Source organism: Capricornis sumatraensis, chromosome 15 (assembly GCF_032405125.1).
Source record: "Capricornis sumatraensis isolate serow.1 chromosome 15, serow.2, whole genome shotgun sequence".
NCBI lineage: Eukaryota > Metazoa > Chordata > Mammalia > Artiodactyla > Bovidae > Capricornis > Capricornis sumatraensis.
In genome coordinates this window covers 59,581,339-59,596,633 of record NC_091083.1, presented here as the reverse complement: position 1 = coordinate 59,596,633, position 15,295 = coordinate 59,581,339, and the positions used below count along the sequence as shown (strand labels likewise).

Sequence of the window (15,295 nt, the reverse complement as noted above, 5' to 3'; positions counted from 1 at the left end):
CACAAACTCCTGACCTAAACCTCCCAGTGGCTTTGCATTTTCCTTACGAGAAATGATGAGACGTCGAGGCACTTGTAGGGCCCACCTGCTGTGCTTCTTGTCCAGCTCACATGTCTCCTTATCCACCCCACACACGCTCAGGCAAGATGGGCTCACTTAGTTTTACCAGCTCCTGCTCCTCCTTCTCTCTTTGCCCTCCTTTTCATACATGTAGGTCCCTCTGCTAGGTGGACCTGAATCCCTGATGACGCTTATCTAGTCTCAAGCTTTGCCTGGAACCACACCACTTCCAGAAGCCTCCGTGATCCCATGGGCTGCATGAGTCTAGTACCCGTGGTCGCAAGGCTGTGTGTCTTTCTGCCTCTCCCAATGCCTGTCTCCCCCTGGCTCCAGGAGGAGAGAACCATGACCGATACTGTCAGCACTGCTTTGTCAGTACTTGAACCATAACAGTAAATTATGCTCAGTAAATGTCTACACCTTCAATGAGAAACAAGGGCTCAGAAGCTCATTAATGTAGGGAGGTACCCACTCTGCCTAAGAAACCTTCAATTTTCAGATATAAGACACATTCCAAACATATCAAGGTGATCATGTGAAAATAGGCAAGAAAAGCTTACCAGGATCTTGAGACAGGAAGCCAACTCCTCTGGGCTGTTCAGGTCAGCAGGGAATGTGAATCCTTGGTGCTGGGGATGAGCATCACTCGTATCCTTGAACATTCAGTCCTCAGTCCACAGAGAATCTGTAGGAGGAGAAACAGATATGGGTTACTTATGGTCAAATACCTCCAGAAAAATTACATGCTTGGCAATTTAAAATGCCTTTTTCTTTTTTTTTTTTTTTTGCCCCCAGTGTAAAAGCAATACATCCTCATTAGATTTCTGCAGCATTTCAATGTATATGTGTTCTGTAAAATGAAATCCCCTCCATTTAATTCCCCACATTCTCCAGCAGCTTTTTTCTCTGTAGGTATGTGGTAGTGCCTCCTCATTATTTTACAAAATTGAGAGCAAACAAAAACAGCTTGCTTCTTTTACTTAACAAACTGTGTATTCTTTCTAAATTCATATCAACCTCATGCTTTTCAAATATTCTCTGTTGTTTGGGAAAACTGAAATGACCATAGTTTAATTAGTATTGGTATTGATGTTAATATGGGTGTTTCCAATTCTTCACATTTACAAGCCATACTGCAAAGACCATTTAAAAAATATGTGTTTGCCTAGCTGGGTGACAGTTTCTTTAGGATAAATTTCTTCCTAGAAATAGGATTCATGTGTCAAATAGCACGAATATTTTAAATATTAATTGACAATCCAAATTACTTCTCACAAAAAGGTTGTGAAAAATGGACACTTAACAAACTGATGCTAAAGCTGAAACTCTAATACTTTGGCCACATGATGCGAAGAGCTGACTCACTGGAAAAGACCCTGATGCTGGGAAAGATTGAGGGTAGGAGGAGAAGGGGATGACAGAGGATGAGATGGCTGGATGGCATCAATGACTCAATGGACATGGGTTTGGATGGACTCTGGGAGTTGGTGATGGACAGGGAGGCCTGGCGTGCTGAGGTTCATGAGGTCGCAAAGAGTTGGACATGACTGAGCAGCTGAACTGAACTAACTCAACAATCTATGGGAACTCACAGCAGAAAGGATGCTTTTAGATGGAAGTGATGGAAAACCCAATTCAAAATGATTTAAACGAAATGTACTGGATCATGTGAGTTTGTTGTAAGAGCTTCAGAGGTAGCTTCAGAGCCAAATTGCCTTGGGTTCCCAGCTCAGTTCTGTAGGCTGCTGTGTTTGCCTTATTGTCAGACAGATCCCTCCTCATGGTCACAGGAAGGCTGCCAGTAGTGACTAGGTCATTAATACATGGCTCAAGGTCCACATCAGGGGAATAGAGCTTTGAGGAAACACTCTCATCAGGCTCCTACTCTGGTGTGGTTCACACTCTCACCCTGGAACTGTTCAGTGTGGCCAGAGCAATGTGACACATGGGCTGGTTTAGCACAGAGTCATGTGTTAGCTTAGGAGATGGATTAGTGTAATCCTTATACCTAAGACTTCCCTGGTGGCTCAGATGGTAAAGCGTCTGCCTGCAATGCAGGAGACCCAGGTTCGATTCCTGGGTTGGGAAGATCCCCTGGAGAAGGAAATGGCAATCCACTCCAGTACTCTTGCCTGGAAAATCCCATGGATGGAGGAGCCTGATAGGCTACAGTCCATGGGGTCGCAAAGAGTCGGACACGACTGAGCGACTTCACTTCACTTCATGTGTTTTAGCCGTCAGGCTGGGTATAGCTGGAAACAATGCCCACGCTGCCACAGTGGGCAGTGCCATAGAGAAATAGCATGCATCCTCAACCTGTCCTGCACTCAGAGGTGCCCTACGCTTGGTGTACTGCTCTGCTATTATCATGATGTTCTTACCAATTGTTAAACAAGGGACCCCATGTTTACATTTTGCACTGGGACCTGCAAATTATATACTCAATCATAGATGAAAAGTGGGGCTGTTTTTAGAAAACAGGGGGAACGTAGCCAAGCTGACAAAACATAAGTGTACACTGCAAGGGCCTGTGCTAAATAATATGATTTAAACTTAATCTCTCCTTGAATAGCTGTATCACTTGCTGTCTCTAATCCTTTGCTGTGTACATAAAATGACGAAGCTGGGCTAGGTGGTCTCTAGCAGTGTTTCAGCTCTGCTATTGTCTAGTGGATGACTGCCTCCCTTAGGCTGTGAATATTAATCTCTACCTCGCATCAAGTTTATGGACACGGTGATATTCTTAAACATAAGTTGCCTCAACTGTATCAGAATTAAAAGGTGGCTGTAAATTAAAAGAAAAAAACCCATATTGCAAAAATGAGAAAACTAAATTGATGGGCTTCCAGCTTTATTCAGCTCTCAACCACCTCCAGTATTATGGAAAATTTCCAATAAGAAAATCCCAAGGTTTAGTGCAATGCTTTTCGAAGATTCTTGTAAATTGTTAACAGCTTGGTGTAGCGGATCAGACATATTTTCTGAGTCTGCTTTCTTTTCACAAGTAATCCAATTATTTTCCTCTAAGTGAGGAGCAAAGTAGTCACTTAAATGGCATCTAAGTATTTTTGATGTGCTTCCTTTTCATCCTCATAAATCGTTCCATCTGTATATTTCAGTGAAAATTCTATAGCCATCTTTCAAAAAACTGATTAATATTTACTTTAGCTACCAACAAGTGAATATATTCTCTCATAAAAAGAAAGTGGAGCATTCCAGGTGAGGTTAAAGTCCTTTCTGCCCAGCTCTGCCATTTCCCTCTACCCATCACTCATTCTCTGTCCTCACCCCTTCTTAGAGGTAACCACTGTTACCAGCTCTGTATCTTCTTCTAGAATGTTCAAGTGTGTGTGTGTGTGTGTGTGGGTGGGTGGGTGGGTGGGTGTGTTAGTTACTCAGTCGTGTCTGACTCTTTGCGATCCCATGGACTGTAGCCCACCAGGCTCTCCTGTCCATGAAATTCTCTAGGCGAGAATACCAGAGTGGGTTGCCATTCCCTTCTCCAGGGGATCTTTCTGACCCAGGAATTGAACCCGGGTCTCCTGCATTGCAGGTAGATTCTTTACCATCTGAGCCACCAGGAAAGCCCTAGCTAAGCATTTAGATAGTTACGTATCGCCACAGAAAATGTCTAGCATTGTTTTATTCTGTTTTGACATAAAAAGCACCATGTCTCTTTCCACTTTTTAAAAAACTCAACTTAGCCTGATGAGTTTTTCACCTTATCATACACAGATCCATCTATTCTTTTAGCTGCTGGACAGCTTGTGCTATAGGAATATTCCACATTTTACAAAGGCTCTGTGGGCCTTCCGGGTGATTTATGTTTTTCACTATTTCACAGAAAAGTGCTGCAGTGAACACCTGTGTGCAGGCCTCTGGGAACAGTGTGCTTGCTCAGCATGGACACCAAAGGTCTCCAGCAATCCCAGGGATGGTGGGGGGCAGGGGTGTGGTGCTAGGGGCTTGACTGTGACTGTCAGCCAGACACACAGGAGCAGCGTGAGGATGGAGAGTCGTGGTCACAAGGGCAGAGTGTAGGCAGAGCCCCACAGGCCCACAGGTCCTCACATTTAAAGAACAATGTGAGATTGCCTTTGATGGGCTGTGGACTGTAGGGTGGGTGTGGTCTGGAGAGGACCTTTGGTTTCAAAGGAAGAAGACATTGTCAGATAGCCAGTGGGAGGCAAGATGGGAGGCCCAGGGACATGCACCACCAGTCTGCATTCCAATCATTTCCAAAAGCAGCCTTGATCTGCAGCTGCTAAGACGATGTCATCCAATAACCACCAGGGTATCTTAACCATAACCTCCTCCCTGTCCAAGTGAGTGACTGTGAGGGTGACGTCCAGCCTCTGACTCCTTATCAGATGCCTCTGACCAGCACCTCCTTCAGAGCTATGGAGACTCTGAATGCAGGTTTTTATCTCATAACAGGCACTGCACTTGGGCAACCACATCAGTTGAAGGAACTTGAATAAATTGGGGTTTGATAACTTGTTTTTCTACAATAAATTTTATTAAACATAAATGTGAATCATTAGCTGAAACACTTAATTAAAACCATGGCCAAATTAGATAAATGCTAAGGAGAGTTCTCTAAATTTATTGCCCAGTGATCTATAGGCTCGTTCGGTAATATACTCCCAGAAACCTCCTTAATGAAGCTATTAAGTACATAAATATCACATGTGCCAAATGGCAAAATTTAGTGATGATCTATTCCCATTTACTTGCTAAGTAAATAACCCCCCTTGAAAGAACCCACTAATTTACATTGCTGACGACCACAGGACAAAATCCCTCACCTGCCTGAAAACAAACCTTTTAAAATAGGAAATTTATTACACCCTGAGGCTAGGAAGCCAGGAGATGCTCACGACCAGGAGGACATGGGCTTTTGAACTTTTGTTCCATTTCCTGAACTTTTTTTTTCCTGCAAATGTAAAGTGAACACCACAGCCAACAGACGTATCCAGGCTCTAATCCTCTGTGCTAATTTGATGTGAGGTCCAGTGACTGGCAGGGGTGGGTGAGTTCTTGGCTGACTTGGCACCGGGGAAGTCCAGGAGGGCCACAGGTGTGCGCCGTCTGGAGGTGTGGCCTTGAAGGCACCTGCCTCCCCACCCTCACCGTGGAGCCTCACTCACCTGAGCCGCCAGCCTCCCTTGCTAACAGGTGGATGACCCCTGGCTCCTCATTCAGGAGCTCAGGGAGGGAGACTGGGACTTAAGGATCCCTTGATGGTGACGTTGAACCACGGCAGGCATGATGGGAATTGGCGCGCCTTCCCTGTGGACCTCACTGACCACCCCTCTACTGCTCCTGGGCTGCAGCCCATCCATACCGTGGCACCGGCCTCTCCCCCACCGAGTGTCCTCCCCCCATAACCCCATGGCTGCTCCTCCCCCACTGATGCCCAGGCTACCAGTTAACCTCACTGCATCTGAATATGACTCTAGCTCTTGTCCCTCATCCTGCCTTTTGCTTGTTTCATAGTGCTTGTCACCACCTGACATATTTTATATTTATCTGTTTATGGTCTATCTTCCCTCCCGTGAATGTAAATGGCAGTGGAAGCTAGGGAGGGAACAGTCACTTTTTTTGGTTCACTATGAATTGTAGCACCTAATTCAGGGCCTGGCACATGGTAGACACTATTTCGAATAAATGAATGAATGAATAATATGCAGCAGCCACTTGCAGCCTGCACTGTGCTGGGACAAGAGTTCCAGCTGCCCGCAGAAGGGTTCCCAGCGACAAAGATCGGAGACAAAGTCAGCAGAAGATGACAAAGAAGCAGGCTGAGTTCTCTCACAGGAGCTGAAGTGCTGGTGTGAAGCAGCAGAGGTGGGGAGAGCGGGGATGTGCTAGGCTCCCCAGAGTAGCAGAGTGGGAGCTGAGTCCAGAAGGGGAGCCCCCAGGTGAGCAGGGCTGCGGAGGCTATTGGCTGAACGATGCTGGAGCCACAGGAGCCAGGGCCAGAGGCTTGGACCTGGAAGTGCGTGCCTGCTGATGGGAGGCCAGCCCTGGGGTGGTGCAATCACCCTGAGAATGTGTGCAGCGAAGGGGGAGGACATAGGGCAGACCAGCACCAGGCATGGATCCCCAGACAAGAGCAGCAACAGCTCCTTGAGGCAAGGCAGAGCCAGGAGCTGTGGTTCCAGCTGTGAGGAGAGACCAGCCATGGCTTCATCAAGCCAGTCGCCTGCTCCTCCTCCTCAGTAGCCAAGAAGGGTCAGGTCAGGAGAAGCACACTGGCCTGAGCAAGAGGCTGCCGTGGGTGACTGGTGGGTCCAGGCCAAATTGCAGTGAACTGAGGGGATGTGGTGAAAGGGTGAATGGAGATAGGAGGTGGACACTCCTTCTGGAGGTTTGGCTGTTGGGTCTGTAACAGTAAATCCCGTTGACTGGGGAGCAACCCGAAGCTCAGGGTTGCTAAAGTGGACCTAGGTCTGTCTACCTTCACAGTGTGGTTGTGGTCATTTTGATAGCAGGTCCCAAGTGCAGACATGTTTAGGAGATGCTTTCAGGTGATCCAGGGACATGGCACCAAGGCATCAGCTACATGCACACCAGCCCTGGCCTTTGCAGCTCTCCATGCCCTGAACACAGGAGCCGGAAGCCTCCTGGAGGTGCCAGCCCATCTCCCACCTGCCACTCTGCCTTTCTTCCCCAGGCAGGAGCCGTGGCAGATGGCGGCATCTGCTGAACACTTGTCACACTACCACAGACCTTCTTAGAACTGATTTCTAAGATCATCTTATATTGCAGGCAAGGGAGGTTTGTTTTTATCATGATGGTGATACTGAGTTTCCTATAAAAACACATTCAGTAAGAAAGTGAGTCAGTTGAATAAAAAAATAAAAGGTAAATCAGGTAACATTAACTAAGAGGAGAGATGCTGGGCCAGGGCAGGTGGTCCGCATTATGGCAGGAAGACGATGTAACCTCACTGCATTCCAGGGAAGCCGTGTTTTGTGACCATAGGTCTGGGGATCCTGTGCACCATTCTGCTGGGTTGAACAGTGTCCCTAGAAAGTCATGTCCATGGGAACCTCAGAATGTGACTTGTTTGAAAAGAGGGTCTTTGCACATATGATTAGTTAAGAGGAGCTTGTACTGCAGCTATGGTGAGTCCTAATTTAATGATGCTTGTATTTACTAGAAGAAAATCTGGACACAGAGATGGATGCTCAGGAAAGAAGGCCCATGATGACGAGGCAGAGACTGGAGCGACATAGTCACATGCCAAGCAACGCTGAGGATTGTGAGCAACCATCAGAAGCCAGAAGAGGCACGGAAGGGTCCTTCCCAGACGCTCTGGAGGAAGTGTGGTGGTGGTGCCTACATTTTGATTTCAGAGATCCAGTTTTTATAACCACGAGAGGATATATTTTTGTTGTTTGAAGTGCCCCCAGTTTATAGTCATTGGTTACAGCAGACATAGGAGACCTCTACAACCACATTCTGAAAACTGATCATTAGAAGATCAATGGACAATTAAAAAAATGGCTTTATTCATATACTGATGAATGTTTTGATATTCATGACATTTCTTTCTTGCAGTTGTTCAGCTAGGTGAATCCTTCTGAGATTAGAAGGTGAAAAAAATAAGATTATGATCCAAACCATGGAGTCTTCACAGTAGTAAGTGTATTTTATCTTAAAAAATAGAAAAACACCAAACTTTTCAGGAAAAATAGGTGTCTGTTGATCTGTATTTTTATTTCCAATAAATCTGATGAAACTTCAAGCAGTGGGACAGGTAGCCTGGCTTGGAATAATGATCCTCCTGGATATATCCTTGTCTTGTTCTCATTTACAGCCTTAGAGGCATAAAAGCATATTTTCATAAAACCAACCCTTCCATGTGAAAGCAGATTCATCATTCAGATCCACCATTAATTTCCCAATGACGTTCTCACTGGCCATAAAAAAGACTTAGAGCTCTTTATGAAAATTTTATTCCAGAGAAAATGGTCTTGGAACATGGTTTGCACTGACCTCTTTTAACCTCTGCTTCCCTGTGTTATTATTATTAAGTAATAATGTCGCTTCCTGCCAACATCATTCTTTCCTCTTTGCACTTCAGAAACCAAGCAGTGCCTTTTAGAGTGGAGGACAAGTCAGCACTTAGTCGTCGCCTGCTCCTGGCCGGTCCCTGTACACCTGCTTGGATGGCAGTCTTACATCATCTTTTATGAGTACAGCAACTTATTTGCAATTAAGTTTAGATTGTCTAATAAAGTCTGGTGATATTTTAGCTTACAGTTTATGTCCCAGTAAAAGGCTCCAAATGTTATTGCCATAAGAATCCATGTGACAACCCTACATAAACCTTTTATTTCAGGCTGGACAGCTGACTGTGCTCTTAGAAATAGTCTGGCAAGGAGATGGAGGGACCAGCGGTTGTGATGTTGATGATTCCTGAGGGCTTCATTTTCACTGTCAAGTTCCCCTTCTAGAGTTCAAAATGGTTCAGTTCTTTCTTCCTCTCCTTATCACTGTGGTAAGAATATTTGACATGAGCTCTACCCTCCAAATCTTTCCAGCAGTGCTAACTATAGGCACACTGTTGTTTAGCAGATCTCCTGGACTTACTCATCTTGCATTACTGAGCCCAAGCCTCTTGATCATCAATTCCCTATTTCTCCCCCCTCCTAGGCCCTGGCAACCACCAATCTTCTCTCTGCTTTTATGAGTTTGTTTTAGATTCCTCATGTAAGAGGTTCATGCAGTGTTTGGCTATATCACTGAGCATGATGTCCTCCCTGCTCATCCCTGTGGTTCATATGGCAGGATCTTCTTTTCAAGGCTGGGAAATATTCCATCATGTGGATATGCTCCATTTTCTCTGTTTCTGTCTTTTCGTAGACAGTTATTTCCTTGGCTTGGCTGCTGTGAACTGTGCTGCAATGAACATGGGGGTACAGGTGTCTCTTCGGATCCTGATTTCAATTGTTTGGATAGAGACTCAGAAGTGGGGCTCTGGGGAGAATGGGTTCAGATGCTTCTACCTGCGACCTATAGGTTTGGGCAGTAGATGTGAGAGCTGAAGAAATCACAGAGGAAGTTGGGCTTGCAGGCGGGACTGTTTCTGGTCATCAGAATATGAGGCTTCGGAATTCAGCTTTGGAAAGATTACTTTCATCACAGTCATATGGGAGCTAAATAAACATAGTGCTCAGAGGTTCTCAACTTGGAATGATTTTCTCCCAGGACATTTGTCTGGCTGTCACACCTGGAGTGGGGTGGTACAGGCATCTGGTGGATGGAGGCCATGGGTGCTGGTACATGTCCCACAGTACACAAGACAGTCCCCCCCACAGAGAATGACCTGGTCCATAATGTTGATGGTCACACATCTGAGAAACCCTGATCCAGCGGAACCCTCTTAGGACACACAGCCTTGACTTTCAATCCTTGTCTTTTGCCTTTGAATTATGTTTGTTCAGTTTCTGGAGGTGACGGGACTGCTCTGGATGAAATCTTGGGTAAGATGGGGGCTGGCTGGCCAGTCTCAGCCCCTGCCTGGTTCGGGAACACAGTGGACAGCAGCCTAGAGAAGGTGCTCCATGATTTTGGGAGAAACACATGGACAGATGTGCAGCTGGGGCTTGCAAAGAAGAGCCCCAGTGAACTGCTTCGGTTTCCTATCGAGAGAGATGCAACTTGGAAGCAGCGACTTCATTCTCAAAAATAGAAAGTCAACCTCCGAGGAAAAAGCCTCCCAGAGCTCTGGAAGTGGCCTTCCAGAAGCCCTTGGGATTTATGACCCAGAACTATGCCAACGGGTGCTCCAATGAACCTCCAGGTATAACTCAGATGAAGTGTGGGATATTCTATGACTCTCATGTTTTAAAAGCTTACAGGTTCCAGAAATGAAGCCAGTTCATGCATTAAATATCGGCTCTCAGAACACGGTCGTTTTCATGCTTGCCCTTGTGTGGGGATCTGGGTTATAAAGTATCGTGGTTAGACCCGAAAATCCTCAATCGCGTGGACAGAGGCCCCTCTATTTATAGCTCTCTTCGTGGTGACTTGCAGCAGGCACATTAATCTCCATGTGAATTCTGAGCTCCCAAGTGCCTAAGGAGATATGCTAAAGCCTTTTCCCCATGGCATTCTTCCAGACGGAATTTAAGAGACACCAGAGGATGGCACATTTATACTGAGTGTGCAGTTTCCTAAACATGAAGAAGATGAACAGCTCTCAGTGAAGGAACACAGGGCAGATAGGAACTTGAAAATGAGCATTTGAGCTGACACAGGAGAGAAACACCAAGAGGCTTCGTGAAGCTTGCTGTGTCTCTAAGCTTCCTAAGACGCTATGATTAGAAATAGATTGAGGTCAGAGAGTGTGGTCCTATTTGAATTAATGAAAAAGCCAAATTGCCCAGAGTGCTGGTTTCTGCTCTGCGTATCTGAGTGCTGGATTCTGGTGGTGGTGGGGAGGCAGCAGCTGGTATCAGCCCCTGCCCTCCACTACTCTGCTGTTGGGTAATTTATTCCAAATATGACTTTTGTAGAGAAAAAGACAAAATGACTCTGCTATTAATTCAAAGGGGTGGGGCTTCTAATGAAAAGATTGAAGGGAACTACTTAAAAAGAAAAAATCAGCTTGTTTACCATTGAATGTTGAAAAGGCTTGGGCAGCGGGGAGCAGGTGGATCTTGTTGTCAAACAGACCTTGGTCAAAACCTAAGTGTCCCTTCACTGGTCCCGTTACCTGAGCCCTGCTGTCTCAGTTTCCTCACCTTCAGTGGAGAGAGTAACTCACGCCTTCCTGGGCACTGTGAGGATAACGGATAACTCTACCTAGAGCGCACGTGGGCTACTGCTACTGCTGGGGAGGATCTGGACAATGGACCCGCCTCAGTGCACACAGGAAGCAGGGTAACAGCAGGTAGGTGAAGGGAGGTCTTGGTTCCTGTTGACTGCTGTAAGACCTGGATCATTTAGTTCTTTGGTAGCCAGCAAGAGAAGCCCGCTCTGCTATTTTAAGCAACAAAGGACTTTCTTGGAAGGCTGCTGGGTGGCTGGTACAAGTGGACAGGAATGCTGGAGACTTGGACTCAGTGGCAAGAGAAACACCAGGGAAGCCCCATCAGAATGCACTGTTAAGCTGTTAGTTACTGGGCACTTGTTGGTGTTTTTCTCTCCTGATCCAAGTCCCTGACCTCTGTCTGGGTCACCAGCCCATTACTTGCAGGCAGGCAGAGCACCTTCACTGAGATGCTCTAAACTTGAGCACAGGGAGCAGTGATGCCCCAAAGTAGATCCAGATGCTGGATCCAAAATTGCAGGCCATGCCTGAGCCTCCTGGCTGCCCTGCATGCCCCACGTCTCCTCCTCTCTCCAGCTTTCTCACTGAAGCCTCCATCCTCTGCCAGCTGGGTGAGAAGTTATTGTCAGTTCCGAGTCAGCTGCTCCGGCTTGTTTATCTGAAGTCAGGATTTTGCAGAAGCGTCAGCTGCCGCTGCAAGTATTCCTGTCATCAGGCAAGCAGGCAGGCAGCTAGTGGCATGTGCTACCATCTATGGGAGTTTGAGATCTAGTGAAGCACTCCAAAACTTGGTCTTAGATCTCAGAAGTTTCTGAGTTAACTAATAACCAGAGTCCCCAGAAATAACGTGAGCAAACATTCACTTCCACTGCCTTTTCTGAGGCAGGGCCTGGATGTGTGGGCTTGAATGAACGCTGAATAAATTATCGGCATGTGTTATCTCATGCAAATGCCCAGCTCCCCGTTTGTACCCTGTGTGATGGCTTGTTTAGTATTTTGAAGGGAAATTCCTTAGATTTGTTTTAAAAGTATCTTATTCTGTAAGACGATATGAAGAAATCTAGGGAGGAAGAAAAAGAATACAGGCATATGGGCTAATTAAAAAAAAAAAAGCTTGCAAAACTACGAGAAACAAACAGCCTCTGAGTTTCAGGCTTATGAAATATTTATCCAGTAGCAAAGAAGACACTGCAGTCGGAAATGAACTTTGCAAAGTAATTACTTTTGATCCCAGCAAAATGCATTCAAAGGCCTCAGGTAAACATCATCTTTGATAGGCGGGAGGTGAATTGCAAAGCAACATTATGCTTTTAAAGGAAACAAGGAATGAATCAAAGTCAGCAACTTGTTTAAGCCCTGTTGAAAGTGTTCCTGTGTGAAATTTTCAAGATGATGCTCCACAAGCACAGAGCGGAGATGTGAATAGAGGAAGATGAGATATGATCAAATGGCAGATGAGAAAAGCCACAGGCAGCCAAACCAGAGCAGGTTTTCCTCCTTCTTAGGAAAACTTTAAATAATGCACATGTATTTAAAAATAGAGTATGTGCAACTAATTTTGATAAGGATCTTTAAAATGACATTAAAATGGAAATACACTCAAACTAGACATCTCCTGGGAAAATGTCACTAGTTATGTTACATTTGTTTTCCGTTTTGTTCCAGTGCTCTTGTGAAAATAGCTTTATCTTCAATACTCCTGGAGAGGAAGGCAGAGGTTTCAGGGAGAGGGGAGCATTATTTTGTTTTTAAATGAATTCTCTGGGGAGAGTTTGCTCTGAGCCATGCACACGAGCTTTCCCAAGGACTGAGTTTATCCAGTGCTGCTTCCAGGAGTGTGTCTGCCTGTATTCCTTTATCTTTAGATTTTAAGCCTCTGTCAGAGCAGGCCAGGGTCCATTCCCAAGCTTATTAAGAAGTAATACCACTGACCAAAAACCCTGTAAAAATGGTCCTGGTTCCAGGGTAACCCAGGGCTCATACCCTGTAAGACCTGGTTTTCCTTGTCCACATGGACCCTGCTAGGGATGACAGATGACTGCAGAGGATAGAAGCTTGTGGTGGGCTATTCTTATCTAGGGGAAAGCAAACCAGCCCCCTTTCAGGAAGACACACCTTGACCATTTCACTCTCCTAAAATGTCAACTTTGGGGCTGGTGGGAACAGGTTCCCTTCTTTGAGAGCTGTTGTAAGAAGAGAATATTTTATAAATTCCCCATATGGAAAAAAAAAAAAAGTAGAAAAATTTGAACCTGTCTTTCTGCTTTCACATCCATATTTCAATAAAACCCCAAAACAATTTCTTACAACCCAAATGTCATTTCTGAAACATTATTCCTGGAACCCTCCTGTTGAAATCTTGGGCCACAATTTGAAAAGAAACAAACAAAAAAATTCTCCCTTCTCCTCCCTGTCTCATAAGAAGTAAAATTCTACTACCATTTTTGAAAGAAAAGCCTGGAATTGGTCTTTTCCCTTGCTGGATTAAGAGCAGCAGGGAAGGTGAGCAAAGATTCAGAATAGTAATAAAGGTCAGGTCATCCCTGGAAGAGGCTACAGCTAACCTCAGCCTTTGTAGTTGGACAAAGTGTGGATGCTGAGGGTGCTCTGGAAGGCCTGGAAGCCAAACCGGAGGTGCTATCTTTGTGGTCCTGTGATGGGGCTGATCCTTGCTGCCCCCTGAAAGGGGAGGGAATCTGGGAAAAGCCAAGCCTACAACACAAGCTTAAGAAGGCCAGTGAGAGCCCCTGCACGAGCAGGGGAGTGCCTAGGAGCCCTCCCAGGAGCCTCCAGGGGGAGCAGAGAGCAGGACGGGAAAGGCGGAGAGGCCAGGCGAGGGTTCGTGGAGGCGACCCTCCGGGGAGCTAGGGGGGTTTCTCAGATTGGGACTTGCACATCTCATGGCAGTCAGTCATTGGCTAAGGGCTCCCCTGATGGCCATGACCTCCTGGTATCTGTGCTCTTAGTAAGTCCTGGCAAAGGGGCTCAGGAGCTAACCAAAAGCTAGCAGGGAGCAGGGTCCTTGAGAGACTGTAGGGCATCTTGGCAGGGTACTCACAGTGCCCTCTGCACCTAGCATGCAGGCTGAGAAGCTCTCAGAAGACTGAGCCCTCTGAAAGCTACATCCTCTGGGAAAACTTCCAGATGATGAGCAAGCTTGTGTATCTGCCCCACTGATCTGTCTCTCATGGATGAATGCATGAGGCTAGATGGCCGAAGTCACTTGCCCAAAGGCACTAAAAGCAGGTCGGGCTTACTCCAAAGCCACCCCCTGCACCCGCCCCCACCGACCCCCCCCCCCGACTTTCAACTTCAGTCCACTGTCCTTCTAGGCAACTTTTTGGAAAAGCATTTCCTCCCTGACATTAAACAGATCCATTTGCTCAGCTTGCTACTTTGCATGCTTTGTGGGATCCTGGTGTTTGCCTACACTCCTCTCTTCCACAAGACAGGCAAAGGCCCCCTTTCCCTAGTAGATGTGACGGTACTGCTAAGTGACAGTGAGGAGTAATTAGCACCCGAGTCCCACACTGCCTGAACCTGTGCGCAGTGGTTCCCACGTTCCCTCTCAAACAGGCTCCAAGGCATATGGATAATTCATGGTTGTAGCCTGCCTGCCTGCAGAGAGGCTCTGCTGGGGCTGCTGCTGGAAAAAGGAGCTCGACTTACTGAGGGAGGTGGTTTGCCTTCTGAAAGAGGGTTGGCACTCATGGAACTGATGGGCTGATGACCAGCTCCCAAGAGCTCTTTGGAGCACACAGAGTTGCCCATTAACTGCCCAGAGCAGGACCCTGAGGAAGGCTGAATTGGTCTGGGGATTCTGCTTGTAGTTGTTGAGATTTACTCATGTGCATCACTTTATGGAACATTACTGAATGAGTAAAGGAGCTGGGGCTTGGTCCCTGGTCCTCCATAAGGACACGCAGATGCTGACAGCTTCCTTTGTCACTCTGATGCTGCGGGTGGGGCATGAGGTCAGCTGAGCACCAGCTAGGCCAGGAGGGGGCTCCAAGAGATAGGCCATATGAAAGGTCCCCCTAGAGAGCGCAGCTGGAGCTCATCTGGGGCAACCAGGTTTCTCCTTATATCTGATATTCAGGATGGAGCTATTTCCCAGTTTCAGGAGTTTACTTACTAACACACTTTCCAGGACAGGCTCTCCCTGTATGCATCTGTTTCTACGTGCAGGTGTATGCCTGCACGAGTGCAAGCATGTGCCTGTTTTGTGCGTGTGTGTTCATTTGTGTGTGCATGATCAAGTGTGTATGTGTGTGCATATGCGACCTGATGTCTGTTCACGTGTTCACACTTGAATGTGTAAACATAAATGCTCGTGTGTAAACATTTAAGCTATGCATGAATATGTGCATATGTGAATGTTTGTGCACATGTGTGTGTGTTCCTCTGTGAGCATGTATTTGAATGTGTGTGCATGTATTTGAAGAC

At 46.4% G+C, this 15,295-nt stretch overlaps 1 non-coding gene across 1 annotated transcript; it reads left to right on the top strand.

Moving 5' to 3' along the window:
• Nucleotides 1–2,076: 2,076 nt before the first annotated feature.
• On the top strand, nt 2,077–2,148 carry TRNAC-GCA (transfer RNA cysteine (anticodon GCA)). The gene has a single exon. It is a non-coding gene; the product is annotated as a tRNA-Cys (tRNA).
• The last annotated feature ends 13,147 nt before the right edge of the window (nt 2,149–15,295 follow it).